The sequence below is a fragment of the Triticum dicoccoides genome, chromosome 4B, assembly GCF_002162155.2.
Source record: "Triticum dicoccoides isolate Atlit2015 ecotype Zavitan chromosome 4B, WEW_v2.0, whole genome shotgun sequence".
In the NCBI taxonomy this organism is placed as follows: domain Eukaryota; kingdom Viridiplantae; phylum Streptophyta; class Magnoliopsida; order Poales; family Poaceae; genus Triticum; species Triticum dicoccoides.
In genome coordinates, this window is record NC_041387.1 from 674522604 (window position 1) to 674541264 (window position 18661).

The window sequence follows — 18661 nt, forward strand, 5'->3', positions numbered from 1 at the left end:
ATCAACACTCACAGTTTTGACCGATTCTGGTCCGTTTCGAGCACTATAACTCATTGTTTTAGGGTGCTAGAGCGATGTCCATGATTGACGATCCCCCTGGTGTGTTTACGTGTCCGTCGTTAACACTCATAGTTTTGGCCAATTGTGACCCGTTTCGTGGACTATTACATACCGTTTTGGGGTCCCGAAGCGATTTCCATAGTTGTGGAACCCCAAGTTGCGCTTACGTGTCAGTCATCAACAAGCACAGTTTTTGCTGATTCTATCCCGTTTCGTGGACTATTACTCTTTGTTTTGGGGTCTCGGAGTGATATCCACGATTAACGAACCCCGGGGTGCGTTTACCTGTCGGTCAACAACACTCACAGTTTTGGCCGATTCTCGTCGTTTATTGGACTATTACTCACAGTTTTGGGGTCCCAAACTGATTTCCACCATTAACGAACGCCGGGGTGCGTTTACGTGTCGGTCATCAACACTTAAAATTTTGGCCGATTCTGGTCTGTTTCGAGCACTATTATTCATCGTTTTAGGGTGCCAGAGCGATTTCCATGATTGACGATCCCCCGGGTGCATTTACGTGTTTGTCATTAACACTCATAGTTTGGGCCAATTCTGACCCGTTTTGTGGACAATTACTTACCGTTTTGGGGCCCCAAAGTGATTTCCATATTTGTTGAACCCCAAGTTGCGCTTATGTGTCGGTCATTAACATGCACAGTTTTGGCCGATTCTGGCCCGTTTCATGGACTATTACTCTTTGTTTTGGGTTCCCAGAGTGATATCCACTATTAAAGAACCCCGGGATGCGTTTACGTGTCGCTCATCAATACTCCCAGTTTTGGCCGATTCTGGACGTTTCATGAACTATTAGACGCTATTTTGGGGTCCCGGAGTGATTTCCACGATTAACGAACCCCGGAGTGCCTTTACGTGTCGGTCATCAACACTCGCGAGTTTTGTCGATTCTGATCCGTTTTCTTGACTATTACTCACTGTTTTAGGGTCCCAAAGCGATTTCCATGGTTTTTGAACCCCATGGTGCGCTTACGTGTCGGTCATCAACAATCGCAGATCTTGCAGATTTTGGCCCGTTTCACCTGCTAATTTGGGGTCCCTTGGCGATTTCCCTGATTGATGAACCCCGGGGTGCATTTATGTATCGTCCATCAATAATCCTAGGTTTGTCCAATTCTAAGCTCTTTCATGGACTATTACTCACCGTTTTGGGGTCCCTAAGTGATTTCCATGGTTGTCGATCCCCAAGGTGTGCTCACGTGTTCATCATCAAGACTCGCAGTTTGGGCTGATTTTGGCCCATTTCTTGGACTATTACTTAGTTTTGGGGTCCCAAAGTGATTTCCATGATTGACGAACCCTAGGGTGCGTCTATGTCTCGGTCATCAATACTCACAATTTTGGCCGATTTTGGTCCGTTTCAAGCACTATTACTCATCGTTTTAGGGTGCCAGAGCGATTTCCATAATTGACGATCCCCCAGGTGCGTTTACGTGTCCGTCGTTAACACTCATAGTTTTGGCCAATTCTGACCCGTTTCGTGGACTATTACTTACAGTTTTGTGGTCCCGAAGCGATTTCCATAGTTGTTGAACCCCGAGTTGCGCTTACGTGTCGGTCATCAACAAGCACAGTTTTTGCTGATTCTAGCCCGTTTCGTGGACTAATACTCTTTGTTTTGGGGCCCCGGAGTGATATCCACGATTAACGAACCCCGTGGTGCGTTTACTTGTCGGCCATCAATACTTCCAGTTTGGCCGATTCTGGACGTTTCGTGGACTATTAGTCACTGTTTTGGGGTCCCAGAGTGATTTCCACGATTTATGAACAACAAAGTGCGTTTACGTGTCGGTCATCAACACTCGCGGGTTTTGTCAATTCTAATCCGTATCATGGACTATTACTCTCGCCGTTTTAGGGTCCTAAAGGGATTTCCATGGTTGTTGAACCCCAAGGTGCGCTTACGTGTCGGTCATGAACAATCGCAGTTCTTGCCAATTCTGGCCCGTTTCATGGACTATTACTCACTAATTTGGGGTCCCTTGGCGATTTCCCTGATTGATGAACCCCGGGGTGCATCAATAATCCTAGGTTTGTCCGATTCTAAGCTCTTTGATGGACTATTACTCACCGTTTTTTGGTCCCAAAATGATTTCCACGATTAACGAACCCCGGGGTGCGTCTATGTGTCGGTCATCAACACTTACAATTTTGGCCGATTCTGGTCCGTTTCGTGCACTATTACTCACCGTTTTGGGGTCCTAGAGCGATTTCCATGATTGACGATCCCCTGGGTGCGTTTACGTGCCCGTCGTCAACACTCACAGTTTTGGCCAATTCTGACCCATTTCGTGGACTATTACTCACCATTTTGGGGTCTCGAAGTGATTTGCATAGTTGTTGAACCCCAATGTGTGCTTACATGTCGGTCATCAACACTCATAGTTTTGGCCGATTCTGGTCCGTTACATGGACTATTACTCACTGTTTTGGGGCCCAGAAGTGATTTCCACGATTAACGAACCCCGGGGTGCGTTTACGTGTCGGTCATCAACACTCAAAATTTTGGCCGATTTTGGTCCGTTTCGAGCACTATTACTCATTGTTTTAGGGTGCCAGAGCGATTTCCCTGATTGACGATCCCCCGGGTGCATTTACGTGCCCGTCGTTAACAATCATTGTTTTGGCCAATTCTGACCCATTTCGTGGACTATTACTTACCGTTTTGGGGTCCCGAAGCGATTTCCATAGTTGTTGAACCCCAAGTTGCGCTTACGTGTCGGTCATTAACATACACAGTTTTGGCCGATTCTGGCCCGTTTCGTGGACTATTACTCTTTGTTTTGGGGTCCCGGAGTGATATCCACGATTAACGTACCCCGGGCTGCGCTTATGCACTACAACAAAAACTGCATGTAGAGACGTCATATTCTAAAGCTAGAGACATGTTATTTCATCTCTAGGCAACCATAGAGTCGACTTAGTAAAGCGTCTTTGGAGCGCCTCCCCATGAACCGTCTCAAAACACATAGACACGCTGTCTAAAGCATCTGTACATGGCATGAGACGCCATATTGGGACGTCCAAAGGTGTCTCTAGATATGACACGCTATATTTGGACGTTCAAGAGCGTCTCTGATATGTAGAGTCGTTCTGTTAGACGCGCTCATACATCTCTACTAATAGGGATACACGCTATGTACAAACATTATATTCGTCTCTAAATATACAAAAGCTTTAACCATGTAATATTTTACTTTAAATAATATTTGATTTATTTCAAATGTGTACTTCGCCATTTCAAATCCAGTAACTTTATCATGCCATATGCTTGTGCAGAATGATCAAGAAATATTGTATATATCAACATCCACCCATATCACCAATCACATTCATAAGCAACAAATATCATGAACAATATGAAGGGACCCACCCATATCACTGATTGTATCCACAACCATCCCATTCACACAATTTCATTTAGTAGGAACAAACACCTTAGGTTCACAACTGAATCAAATAAGATCTTCATATAAAATATTCAAATAATTAAGAGATCATACAAACTTGGACAAAGTTTTCCTATAAAGCTAAAATCTGTATATAAAACATAATATTTGTCCATCTAAAGAATAATTCTTCTATAGTTCTCCCGGCTCCTGCAATGCACTTCTTTTCTAAATCTTGAGCTGCCCTGAAAAAGAAAGATAACAGAGAAATTTTTAGAATATATCTTTAAGACTATTATGAGAAGAAATGTACTTTGATGATGTACCATACCAGTGTTTGGCATCCCTCTTTGGTTCTTGCGCAATTGCTAGGATACAATTCCTAGTTAGTCTTTTCCGGTCAAGTTGATTCTATACAGCCTTGATTGAACTTATCAATTTTTTCAATGTGCCCGATACGGAAAACATAGACATTGTTTGACAATGAATCACAAGTTTATGCACACACACACCTTAGCAACCATGCGTGGTAAAGATGAACCAGTGTAATCCTTCTTGGTCCTCGAAGAAAAGCTAGGATGCAATTCCTGGGCAGTGGTCTGCTATATCCGGCAAAGTTGATTCTGCACTTTCATTTCTCATATCCTCAGTGGGGAATTTTCGCTTCAGGAACGAACGGATCATAGCCAACTCATTTGTCATGTTTTCTATATTATCTCCTAGTGCTCGCAGTGCAAATTGAACATTTCCTTTTTTTCTGAGGATGTTGAACAAGAGTTAGTCCCTGAGAAACTTTTATTTTTCACCAATGCTTATCACCATAATGGTACATGTTGGACTCAAGTGATACATGTTGGACTCAAGTGGAATAAGGTGATCTTGCCGTAGATATGACTCATACATGCATTTCACTGAAAAGGCACCCAAAAAGCACTTCAGAAGTTACTGTAACGCACACAACAACATACAAACCTGTAAACAAAAATCTTGTAGTGCACAATCTAAGAGCTGCTGATTGAACCTCCCTTCATCTAAGATGCAAAAATCATAACTAACGAGATAGTGGGACTGCACTAAGATGAGGTAGGAAATAGGATAGACTAAAATTACTACAGAATAGCAAAGTACATTGCAGCCTGTACAACCAAACGCTACCATGTTTTATGCTCCAGCATAAATGGAATTTGAGGTTATTTGGTCAATCTATATAACACCGCTTGTACTACTTTTGAGTTTTACCATATAAAGTTTGATTGGACCAAATAGTTGCTCACATATTTTCAAGAATATCTGTCATAATTGATTTCTAGGCAAGCAGGCAATTCAACAAACACTAAGGAAGAAAGGAGACGAAGGAGAAGAGGATCGGGACTTGAGATGCATAAATGAAGGAGCCCACTTCGGTTGATTTAATGGTAAAACAGTAGGGGCTATGGGATTTAAGAAATTACCTGCTTGACGTGGTGGAGGCTGAAGATACGGATGTAGGCGAGAGCTGCTTGCGGGCTATGTACCGACGGAACACGCACGCAGCTTCGAGTGAAGGATGAGACCTGCGTGGATCCGACTTTGTGACGGTGAGGATGGCGCTTCGTGACGCGGGGACGACGGACACCGACGGGGCTCCGATTAGCGAGCTTGTCGATGGAGGAAAACGACAATTTGCGGCAGGCCGCGATAGCAGCAGAGAGCAGCGTTTGAGGTTGAGGTTGCCACCGCGTCGGGTACACGAACGGGCGGTGCGCGGGGTGGTGGTCACGGCGCAGATTGGAATTGGTGGTTGGATAAATGGGGAGGTGGTGGGCCAAGATGGCGGCAAGGGAAAATATCCGATGATATATGGAGAACGAAAAATGGAGAGACGCGGGAAGTATGCGCCGTAAAGAAAATAATCTCTAGCGCCAAAACTTTTATAAGATAAAATAGTCCGGCAAAAATTTGATTTAGTGGGAATAGTTTGGGAGCTCTAATTAATCACATGTATGGATGTGTTAAAAACGCATATATGGATAAAAGAATTGTTAGGTGTATCTTTTATTGGACCAATTCATATGCTTTGTTTTTTTCCAAAAAACAACAAACTTTATTGGGTAATATTCATATCCAAGTAATATCAATACAGTTTGATAAAAATAATAAAGGTAGTGGTAGATCCAAGTTGGGTTTCCCCCTCCGTCGCGTGCTGCCCGTGTCCACGGTGGACGCCGCCCCGACATGACATCCCTTCACCTATCCTTGTCAGCGATGGGGTGGTAGCGCGCCGCAACTCCTTCAAGCCGATTTTGACCAGCTGGTCACTGATGCGGTGTCAGCGTCCGATGTGGTGAACGTGGCCCAACATTGTGTCGCTCCTACCACTCCTCTCACGCCGCCTCTTGACTATCATCAAGGTGTTGCGTGATAATGTGTCGTCTCAACGACAAGGTAATGGAGTAGGCCCCCGGAGGGCTCCTTTTCCTTCACGGCCTTCGAAGTAAACCTACCGCACCGGTTCCAGCAAATCGTCTAATTTCAACAATACAGTGCATCATTGCAAAGACAGAAAGGGAAAACAGAGGTGACATATCGCAATTTGAGCTATATTTCACATGATATGGAGATAAAAAAATGAGAAGAACAACCTGCAGACAAGCTCCTAGCAGCAGAGGTGTGTCGGCGAGGTCGTTGCCATGGTTGGTAGCAAAGCGAGAGAGGAGTCATCCGGGTAGAGTATTCTGCGGGTGGTGGAGCCTGGCGTTGGGCGAGCGGTGTCAGGCTGCAACCAGCGTCAGGGGACCGGGGAGCTTGGCCCGGGGCAGACCGGCGTCAGGTGGAGGAGGAGCTTGTGCTATAGGGAGGAGAGTGGCGTCGTGCGACGGTGGAGCTATGACCGGAGGGCCCGCGGGGGATCGGAGTCGGGCGACGCCGGAGTTCGGGCTGTGGGCGAGTTGCGGCGGCGTCAGATCGGGCTGGGGGAGCGCGACGGCGTGTGATCTATGGGAGAGGGGGCGAGCGACGACAGAGGCTATGTCTGGGCCAAACAGCGGCGGGAGATTGACTGCTGGTGCCGAGGCGGCGAGCAGCGGCGGCGCTAGCTGGTGGTTTCTTTTATCATTTTACGGAGTTGCGTATCACAGAGGTATTTTAGGGAGTTGCGTATCAAAGGGTAGTATAATAATATTCCTACTAAAAAATAGTATAATATACATCAGCCCTGCTATATCTATGACCGTTCTTTTACGAATTGTGTACGACCTGGCATAACAGTCGTCCATTGCATTCGCTGGATGATTGGGATGGCTTCGTATGAAAATCGAATGTGCTTTTATCGTACGTACAATAATTCACAATATATATAGACGAACAACTTTCTTTTTGAGGGACATAGAAGTACATTACAGAGGGGATGTTTAAAGTCACAATAAAATAACAAAGTTGTATTATCAAAAGTTTAGTACAACTAATTTTCATAGATATCCGGGTTGAAAAAATGATTATTCAATTTTTTTAAATCTATGATAAGAACAGAGTCGCACATTAATACGTTTCACAAATCATCTCGAAGAGCAGAGACGCACATAAAGCGTCTCACAAATCGCCTCTTAAGTTAATTAAAACTAAATACTTAATTTTTTAGCCTAATTACAATCAACAGTTTGTGGTGCTTTGTAAACGTCTTAAGAAGCATCTTTAGCTCGCCAGTGTCCATCAGCATACAGACGAATAGAAAAGCGACCCAGAAAAAGCGACCATACATGGTGTTTTTGTTGTAGTGACGTGTCGCTCATCAATACTCACAGTTTTGACCGATTCTGGACGTTTCATGGACCATTAGTCGCTGTTTTGGGGTCCCGGAATGATTTCCACGATTAATGAAATCCGGAGGTTGTTTACGTGTCGGTCATCAACACTCATAGTTTTGGCCGATTCTGGACGTTTCGTGGACTATCACTCGCTGTTTTCGGGTCCCGAAGTGATTTCCACGATTAACGAACCCCGGAGTGCATTTACATGTCGGTCATTAACACTCGCAGTTTTTGTCGATTCTGACCCATTTCGTGGACTATTACTATCCATTTTGGAATCCCAAAGCAAGTTTCATGGTTGTTGAATCTCATGGTGCGCTTACGTATCGGTCATCAACAGTCGCAGTTCTGGCCGATTCTGACCTGTTTCATGGACTATTACTCACTGATTTGGGGTCCCTTAGCGATTTACCTGATTGATGAACCCCGGGGTGCATTTATGTATCATTCATCAATAATCCTAGGTTTGTCCGATTCTGAGCTCTTTCATGGTCTATTACTCACCGTTTTGGGGTCCCAAAGTGATTTCAATGGTTGTCGAACCCCAAGGTGTGCTCACGTGTTGATCGTCAAGACTCGCAGTTTGGGCTGATTCTGGCCCATTTCTTGGACTATTAATCAGTTTTGGGGTCCCGAAGTGATTTCCGTGATTGATGAACCCAGGGGTGCGTCTATGTGTCGGTCATCAATAGTCATAATTTTGGCCGATTCTGGTCCATTTCGTGCACTCTTACTCACCGTTTTGGGGTCCCAGAGCGATTTCCACGATTGACGATGCTCTGCGTGCGTTTACATGCCCGTCGTCAACACTCACAGTTTTGGATAATTCTGACCCGTTTCGTGGACTATTACTCATCGTTTTGGGGTCCCGAAGCGATTTCCATAGTTGTTGAACCCCAAGGTGTGCTTATGTGTCGATCATCAACACTCACAGTTTCGGCCGATTCTGGCCCATTTCGTGGACTATTACTCACTGTTTTGGGGTCCCGAAGTGATTTCCACGATCAATGAACCCCGGGTGCATTTACGTGTCGGCCATCAACACTCAAAATTTTGGCCAATTCTGGTCCGTTTCGAGCACTATTTCTCATTGTCTTAGGGTGCCAGAGCTATTTCCATGATGGACGATCCCTTGGGTGCGTTTACGTTTCCGATGTTAACACTAATAGTTTTGGCCAATTCTGACCCGTTTCGTGGACTATTACTTAGAATTTTGGGGTTCCGAGCGATTTCCTTAGTTGTTGAACCCCAAGTTGCACTTACGTGTCGGTCATCAACACTCACAGTTTTGGCCGATTCTGGCCTGTTTCGTGGACTATTACTCTTTGTTTTGGGTTCCCGGAGTGATATCCATGATTAGCGAACCCCTGGGTGCGTTTACGTGTCGGTTATCAATACTCCCAGTTTTTCCGATTCTGGACGTTTCGTGGACTATTAGTCGTTGTTTTAGGGTCCCGGAGTATTTTCCATGATTAACAAACCCTAGAGTACGTTTACGTTTCGGTCATCAACACTCGCGGGTTTTGTCGATTCTGACCCGTTTCATGGACTATTACTCACCGTTTTAGGGTCCCAAAGCAATTTCCATGTTTGTTGAACCCTAAGGTGCGCTTACGTGTCGGTCATCAACAATCATAGTTCTTGCCGATTCTGGCCCGTTCCATGTACTATTACTCACTAATTTGGGGTTCCTTGGTGATTTCCCTGATTGATGAACCCTGGGGTGCATTTATGTATCGTTCATCAATAATCCTAGGTTTGTCCGATTCTGAGCTCTTTCATGGACTATTACTCACCGTTTTGCGGTCCCAAAGTGATTTCCATGGTTGTCGAACCCCAAGGTGTGTTCACGTGTTGATCGTCAAGACTCACAGTTTGGGCTGATTCTGGCCCGTTTCTTGGACTATTACTCAGTTTTGGGGCCCCGAAGTGATTTCCACGATTGACGAACCCCGGGGTGCGTCTATGTGTCGGTCATCAATACTCACAATTTTGGCCGGTTCTTGTCCGTTTCGTGCACTATTACTCACCGTTTTGGGTCCCAGAGCGATTTCCACGATTGACGATCCCCTGGGTGCGTTTACGTGTCCGTCGTCAAGACTCACAGTTTTGGCCAATTCTGATCCGTTTCGTGGACTATTACTCACCGTTTTGGGGTCCCAAAGCGATTTCCATAGTTGTTGAACCCCAAGGTGTGCTTACGTGTCGGTCATCAACACTCACTATTTTGGGGTCCCGAAGTGATTTCCACGATTAACGAACCCCGGGGTGCGTTTACACGTCGATCATCAACACTCAAAATTTTGGCCGATTATCGTCTGTTTCAAGCACTATTACTCATCGTTTTAGGGTGCCAGAGCGATTTCTATGGTTCACGATCCCCCGGGTGCATTTACGTGTCCGTCGTTAACACTCATAGTTTTGGCCAATTCTGACCCATTTCATGGACTATTACTTACCGTTTTGGGGTCCCGAAGCGATTTCCATAGTTGTTGAACCCCAAGTTGCGCTTACGTGTCAGTCATCAACAAGCACAATTTTTGCCGATTCTATCCCGTTTCATGGACTATTACGATTTGTTCTGGGGTCCCGGAGTGATATCCACGATTAACGAACCCCGGGGTGCGTTTACCAGTCGGTCATCAGCACTCACAGTTTTGACCGATTCTGGTCCGTTTCGAGCACTATTACTCATTGTTTTAGGGTGCTAGAGCGATGTCCATGATTGACGATCCCCCTGGTGTGTTTACGTGTCCGTCGTTAACACTCATAGTTTTGGCCAATTGTGACCCGTTTCGTGGACTATTACATACCGTTTTGGGGTCCCGAAGCGATTTCCATAGTTGTGGAACCCCAAGTTGCGCTTACGTGTCAGTCATCAACAAGCACAGTTTTTGCTGATTCTATCCCGTTTCGTGGACTATTACTCTTTGTTTTGGGGTCTCGGAGTGATATCCACGATTAACGAACCCCGGGGTGCGTTTACTTGTCGGTCAACAACACTCACAGTTTTGGCCGATTCTCGTCGTTTATTGGACTATTACTCACAGTTTTGGGGTCCCAAACTGATTTCCACCATTAACGAACGCCGGGGTGCGTTTACGTGTCGGTCATCAACACTTAAAATTTTGGCCGATTCTGGTCTGTTTCGAGCACTATTATTCATCGTTTTAGGGTGCCAGAGCGATTTCCATGATTGACGATCCCCCGGGTGCATTTACGTGTTTGTCATTAACACTCATAGTTTGGGCCAATTCTGACCCGTTTTGTGGACAATTACTTACCGTTTTGGGGCCCCAAAGTGATTTCCATATTTGTTGAACCCCAAGTTGCGCTTATGTGTCGGTCATTAACAAGCACAGTTTTGGCCGATTCTGGCCCGTTTCATGGACTATTACTCTTTGTTTTGGGTTCCCAGAGTGATATCCACTATTAACGAACCCCGGGATGCGTTTACGTGTCGCTCATCAATACTCCCAGTTTTGGCCGATTCTGGACGTTTCATGAACTATTAGACGCTATTTTGGGGTCCCGGAGTGATTTCCACGATTAACGAACCCCGGAGTGCGTTTACGTGTCGGTCATCAACACTCGCGAGTTTTGTCGATTCTGATCCGTTTGCTTGACTATTACTCACTGTTTTAGGGTCCCAAAGCGATTTCCATGGTTTTTGAACCCCATGGTGCGCTTACGTGTCGGTCATCAACAATCGCAGATCTTGCAGATTTTGGCCCGTTTCACCTGCTAATATGGGGTCCCTTGGAGATTTCCCTGATTGATGAACCCCGGGGTGCATTTATGTATCGTTCATCAATAATCCTAGGTTTGTCCAATTCTAAGCTCTTTCATGGACTATTACTCACCGTTTTGGGGTCCCTAAGTGATTTCCATGGTTGTCGATCCCCAAGGTGTGCTCACGTGTTCATCATCAAGACTCGCAGTTTGGGCTGATTTTGGCCCATTTCTTGGACTATTACTTAGTTTTGGGGTCCCAAAGTGATTTCCATGATTGACGAACCCTGGGGTGCGTCTATGTCTCGATCATCAATACTCACAATTTTGGCCGATTCTGGTCCATTTCAAGCACTATTACTCATCGTTTTAGGGTGCCAGAGCGATTTCCATAATTGACGATCCCCCAGGTGCGTTTACGTGTCCGTCGTTAACACTCATAGTTTTGGCCAATTCTGACCCGTTTCGTGGACTATTACTTACAGTTTTGTGGTCCCGAAGCGATTTCCATAGTTGTTGAACCCCGAGTTGCGCTTACGTGCCGGTCATCAACAAGCACAGTTTTTGCTGATTCTAGCCCGTTTCGTGGACTATTACTCTTTCTTTTGGGGCCCTGGAGTGATATCCACGATTAACGAACCCCGTGGTGCGTTTACTTGTCGGCCATCAATACTCCCAGTTTGGCCGATTCTGGACGTTTCGTGGACTATTAGTCACTGTTTTGGGGTCCCAGAGTGATTTCCACGATTTATGAACAAGAAAGTGCGTTTACGTGTCGGTCATCAACACTCGCGGGTTTTGTCAATTCTAATCCGTTTCATGGACTATTACTCTCGCCGTTTTAGGGTCCTAAAGGGATTTCCATGGTTGTTGAACCCCAAGGTGCGCTTACGTGTCGGTCATGAACAATCGCAGTTCTTGCCAATTCTGGCCCGTTTCATGGACTATTACTCACTAATTTGGGGTCCCTTGGCGATTTCCCTGATTGATGAACCCCGGGGTGCATCAATAATCCTAGGTTTGTCCGATTCTAAGCTCTTTGATGGACTATTACTCACCGTTTTTGGTCCCAAAATGATTTCCATGGTTGTCGACCCCCAAGGTGTGCTCACGTGTTGATCGTCAAGCCTCGCAGTTTGGGCTGATTCTGGCCCGTTTCTTGGACTATTACTCAGTTTTGGGGCCCCGAAGTGATTTCCACGATTGACGAACCCCAGGGTGCGTCTATGTGTCGGTCATCAACACTCAAAATTTTGGCCGATTTTGGTCTGTTTCAAGCACTATTACTCATCGTTTTAGGGTGCCAGAGCGATGTCCATGATTGACAATCCCCCGGGTGCGTTTACGTGTCCGTCGTTAACACTCATAGTTTTGGCCAATTCTGACCCGTTTCGTGGGCTATTACTTACCGTTTTGGGGTCCTAAAGCGATTTTCGTAGTTGTTGATCCCCAAGTTGCATTTACATGTCAGTCATGAACAAGCACTGTTTTGGCCGATTCTGCCCATTTCGAGGCTATTACTCTTTGATTTGGGGTCCCGGAGTGATATCCACGATTAACGAACCCTGGGGTGCGTTTACCTGTCGGTCACCAACACTCACAATTTTTGCCGATTCTGGACGTTTCGTGGACTATTACTCACTGTTTTGGGGTCCCGAAGTGATTTCCACGATTAACAAACCCTGAGGTGCGTTTACATGTCGGTCATCAAGACTCAAAATTTTGGCCGATTTTGGTCCGTTTCGAGCACTATTACTCATCGTTTTAGGGTGCTAGAGCGATTTCCATGATTGACGATCCCCCGGGTGCGTTTACGTGTCCGTCGTTAATACTCATTGTTTTGGCCAATTCTAACCCGTTTCGTGGACTATTACTTACCATTTTGGGGTCCCGAAGCGATTTCCATAGTTGTTGAACCCCAAGTTGCGCTTACGTGTCGGTCATCAACAAGCACAGTTTTGGCCGATTCTGGCCCGTTGCGTGGACTATTACTCTTTGTTTTGGGGTCCCGGAGTGATATCCACGATTAACGAACCCCGGGGTGCGTTTACGTGTCGGTCATTAACACTCACAGTTTTGCCCAATTCTGGACGTTTCGTGGACTATTAGTCGTTCTTTTGGGGTCCCGAAATGATTTCCACGATTAACGAACCCGGGAGTGTGTTTACGTGTCGGTCATCAACACTCACAGTTTTGGCCGATTCTGGATGTTTCGTTGACTATTACTCGCTGTCTTGGGGTCCTGAAGTGATTTCCACGATTAACGAACCCCGGAGTGCATTTAGATATTGGTCATCAACACTCGCGGTTTTTGTCAATTCTGACCCGTTTCGTGGACTATTATTCACCGTTTTGGGTTCCCAAAGTGAGTTCCATGGTTGTTGAACCCCATGGTGTGCTTATGTGTCGGTCATCAACAATCGCAGTTCTGGCCGATTCTGGCCTCTTTCATGGACTATTACTCACTGATTTGGGCTCCCTGAGCGATTTCCCTGATTGATGAACCCCGGGGTGCATTTATGTATCATTCATCAATAATCCTAGGTTTTTCCGATTCTGAGCTCTTTCATGGACTGGACTACTACCCACCGTTTTGGGGTCCCAAAGTGATTTCCATGGTTGTCGAACCCCAAGATGTGCTCACGTGTTGATCGTCAAGACTCGCAGTGTGGGCTGATTCTGGCCCGTTTCTTGGACTATTACTCAGTTTTGGGGTCCCAAAGTGATTTCCATGATTGACGAACCCCGGGGTGCGTCTATGTGTTGGTCATCAATACTCACAATTTTGGCCGATTCTGGTCTGTTTCATGCACTATTACTCACCGTTTTGGGGTCCTAGAGCGATTTCGACGATTGACGTTCCCCTGGGTGCGTTTACGTGTCCGTCGTCAACACTCACAGTTTTTGCCAATTCTGAAGTGTTTCGTGGATTATTACTCACTGTTTTGGGGTCCCAAAGCGATTTCCATAGTTGTTGAACCCCAAGGTGTGCTTATGTGTCGGTCGTCAACACTCACAATTTTGGCCGATTCTGGCCCGTTTCGTGGACTATTACTCACTGTTTTGGGGTCCCAAAGTGATTTCCATGATTAACGAACCCTGGGGTGCGTTTACGTGTCGGTCATCAGCACTCAAAATTTTGGCCGATTCTGGTCTGTTTCGAGAACTATTACTCATCGTTTTAGGGTGCCAGAGAGATGACCATGATTGACAATCCCCCGGGTGTGTTTACGTGTCCGTCGTTAACACTCATAGTTTTGGCCAATTCTGACCCGTTTTGTGGACTATTACTTACCGTTTTGGGGTCCCGAAGCGATTTCCATAGTCGTTGATCCCCAAGTTGTGCTTACGTCTCAGTTATCAAGAAGCACAGTTTTGGCCGATTCTGGCCCATTTCGAGGACTATTACTCTTTGTTTTGGGGTCCCGGAGTGATATCCACGATTAACGAACCCTGGGGTGCGTTTACCTGTCGGTCATCAATACTCACAGTTTTTGCCGATTCTGGACGTTTCGTGGACTATTACTCACTGTTTTGGGGTCCCGAAGTGATTTCCACGATTAACAAACCCCGGGGTGCGTTTACGTGTCGGTCATCAACACTCAAAATTTTGGCCGATTTTGGTCCGTTTCGAGCACTATTACTCATCGTTTTAGGGTGCCAAAGCGATTTCCATGATTGACGATCCCCCAGGTGCGTTTACGTGTCCGTTGTTAACACTCATTGTTTTGGCCATTTCTAACCCGTTTCGTGGACTATTACTTACCATTTCGGGGTCCCGAAGCGATTTCCATAGTTGTTGAACCCCAAGTTGCGCTTACGTGTCCGTCATCAACAAGCACAGTTTTGGCCGATTCTGGCCCGTTGCATGGACTATTACTCTTTGTTTTGGGGTACGGGAGTGATATCCACGATTAACGAACCCCGGGGTGCGTTTACGTGTCGGTCATTAACACTCACAGTTTTGCCCGATTCTGGATGTTTCATGGACTATGAGTCGTTGTTTTGGGGTCCCGAAATGATTTCCACGATTAATGAACCCCGGAGTGCGTTTACCTGTAGGTCATCAACACTCACAGTTTTGGCCGATTCTGGACGTTTCATTGACTATTTCTCGCTGTCTTGGGGTCCTAAAGTGATTTCCACGTTTAACGGACCCCGGAGTGCATTTACATGTCAGTCATCAACACTCGCAGTTTTTGTCGATTGTGACCCGTTTCGTGGACTATTATTCACCGTTTTGGGTTCCCAAAGTGAGTTCCATGGTTGTTGAACCCCATGGCGCGCTTATGTGTCGGTCATCAACAATCGCAGTTCTGGCCGATTCTGGCCCGTTTCATGGAATATTACTCACTGATTTGGGGTCCCTAAGCGATTTCCCTGATTGATGAACCACGGGGTGCATTTATGTATCATTCATCAATAATCCTAGGTTTGTCCGATTCTGAGCTCTTTCATGGACTGGACTATTACTCTCCGTTTTGGGGTCCCAAAGTGATTTCCATGGTTGTAAAAACTTGCAGTTTGGGATGATTCTCGCCCGTCTCTTGGACTATTACTCAGGCTTGGGGTCCCTAAGTGATTTCCACGATTGACAAACCCCGGGGTGCGTCTATGTGTCGGTCATCAACACTCACAATTTTGGCCGATTCTGGTCCGTTTCGTGCACTATTACTCACCGTTTCGGGGTCCCAGAGTGATTTCCATGATTGACGATCCCCTGGGTGCGTTTGCATTTCAGTCGTCAACACTCACAGTTTTGGCCAATGCTGACCCGTTTCATTGACTATATTACTCACCGTTTTGGGGTCTCGAAGCGATTCGCATAGTTGTTGAACCCTAAGGTGTGCTTACGTGTCGGTCATCAACACTCACAGTTTCGGCCGATTCTGGCCCGTTTCATGGACTATTACTCACTGTTTTGGGGTCCCGAAGTGATTTCCACGATTAACGAACCACGGGGTGCGTTTACGTGTCAGTCATCAACACTCAAAATTTTGGCAGATTCTGGTCCGTTTCGAGCACTATTACTCATCGTTTTAGGGTGCCAGGGCGATTTCCATGATTGACAATCCCCCGGGTGCGTTTACGTGTCCGTCGTTAACACTTATAGTTTTGGCGAATTCTGACCCGTTTCGTGGACTATTACTTACCGTCTTGGGGTCCCGAAGCGATTTCCATAGTTCTTGAACCCGAAGCTGTGCTTACGTGTCGGTCATCAACAAGCACAGTCATGGCCGATTCTGGCCTGTTTCGTGGACTATTACTCTTTGTTTTACGGTCCCGAAGTGATATCCACAATTAATGAACCCCGTGGTGCATTTACGTGTCGGTCATCAATACTCCCAGTGTTGGCCAATTCTGCACGTTTCATGGACTATTAGTCGCTGTTTTTGGGTCCCGGAGTGATTTCCACGATTAACGAACCCCAAAGTGTGTTTACATGTCGGTCATCAACACTCACGGGTTTTGTCGATTCTGACCCGTTTCATGGACTATTACTCACCGTTTTAGGGCCCCAAAGCGTTTTCCATGGTTGTTGAACCCCAAGGTGCGCTTACATGTCGGTCATCAACAATCGCAGTTCTTGCCGATTCTGGCCCGTTTCATGGACTATTATTCACCGTTTTGGGTTCCCAAAGTGAGTTCCATGGTTGTTGAACCCCATGGTGCGCTTACGTGTGTCGTTCATCAACAATCGCAGTTCTTGCCGATTCTGGCCTGTTTCATGGACTATTACTCACTAATTGATCGTCCCTGAGCGATTTCCCTGATTGATGAACCCCAGGGTGCATTTATGTATCGTTCAGCAATAATCCTAGGTTTGTCCGATTCTGAGCTCTTTCATGGACTATTACTCACTGTTTTGGGGTCCCAAAGTGATTTCCATGGTTGTCGAACCCCAAGGTGTGCTCACGTGTTGATTGTCAAGACTCGCAGTTCGGGTTGATTCTGGCCTGTTTCTTGGACTATTACTGAGTTTTGGGGCCCCGAAGTGATTTCCAAGATTGACGAACCCTGGGGTGCGTCTGTGTGTCGGTTATCAATACTCACAATTTTGGCTGATTCTGGTCCGTTTCGTGCACTATTACTCACCATTTTGGGGTCCCAGAGCGATTTCCACGATTGACGATCCCCTGGGTGCGTTTACGTGTCCGTCGTCAACACTCACAATTTTGGCCAATTCTGACCCGTTTCGTGAACTATTACTCACCGTTTTGGGGTCCCGAAGCGATTTCATAGTTGTTGAACCCCAAGGAGTGCTTATGTGTCGGTTATCAACACTCACAGTTTTGGCAGAATCGGGCCCGTTTCATGGACTATTACTCACTGTTTTGGGGTCCCAAAGTGATTTCCACGATTAACGAAGCCCGGGGTGCGTCTACGTGTCGGTCATCAACACTCAAATTTTTGGCCGATTCTGGTCTGTTTCGAGCACTATTACTCATCGTTTTAGGGTGCCAGAGCGATGTCCATGATTGACGATCCCCCGGGTGCGTTTACGTGTCCGTCGTTAACACTCATAGTTTTGGCCAATTCTGACCCGTTTCATGGACTATTACTTATAGTTTTAGGGTACCGAAGGGATTTCTATAGTTGTTGAACCCCAAGTTGTGTTTACGTGTCAGTCATCAACAAGGACAGTTTTTGCCGATTCTGGCCCGTTTCATGGACTATTACTCTTTGTTTTGGGGTCCCGGAGTGATATCCACGATTAACGAACCCCGGGGCGCGTTTACCTGTCGGTCATCAACACTCATAGTTTTGGCCGATTCTGGTCGTTTGGTGGACTATTACTCACCGTTTTGGGGTCCCGAAGTGATTTCCACGATTAACGAACCCCGGGGTACGTTTACGTCTCGGTCATAAACACTCAAAATTTTGGCCGATTCTGGTCCGTTTCGATTACTATTACTCATCGTTTTAGTGTGCCAGAGCGATGTCCATGATTGACGATCCCCCGGGTGCGTTTACGTGTCCGTCTTTAACACTCATAGTTTTGGCCAATTCTGACCCGTTTCGTGGACTATTACTTACAGTTTTAGGGTACCGAAGAGATTTCTATAGTTGTTGAACCCCAAGTTGTGCTTACGTGTCAGTCATCAACAAGCACAGTTTTTGCCGATTCTGGCCCGTTTCATGGACTATTACTCTTTGTTTTGGGGTCCCGGAGTGATATCCACGATTAACGAACCCCGGGGTGCGTTTACCTGTCGGTCATCAACACTCATAGTTTTGGCCGATTCTGGTCGTTTGGTGGACTATTACTCACTGTTTTGGGGTCCCGAAGTGATTTCCATGATTAAAGAACCCGGGGCGCGTTTACATGTCGGTCATCAACACTCAAATTTTTGGCTGATTCTGTTCCTTTTCGAGCACTATTACTCATCGTTTAGGGTGCCAATGCGATTCCCAAGATTGACGATCCCCTGGATGCGTTTACGTGTCCGTCGTTAACACTCATAGTTTTGGCCATTTCTGACCCGTTTTGTGGACTATTACTTACCGTTTTAGGGTCCCGAAGCGACTTCCATAGTTGTTGAACCCCAATTTGCGCTTATCTATCGGTCACCAACAAGCACAGTTTTGGCCGATTCTGGCAAGTTTCGAGGACTATTACTCTTTGTTTTGGGGTCCCGGAGTGATATCCACAATAAACGAACCCTGGGGTGCGTT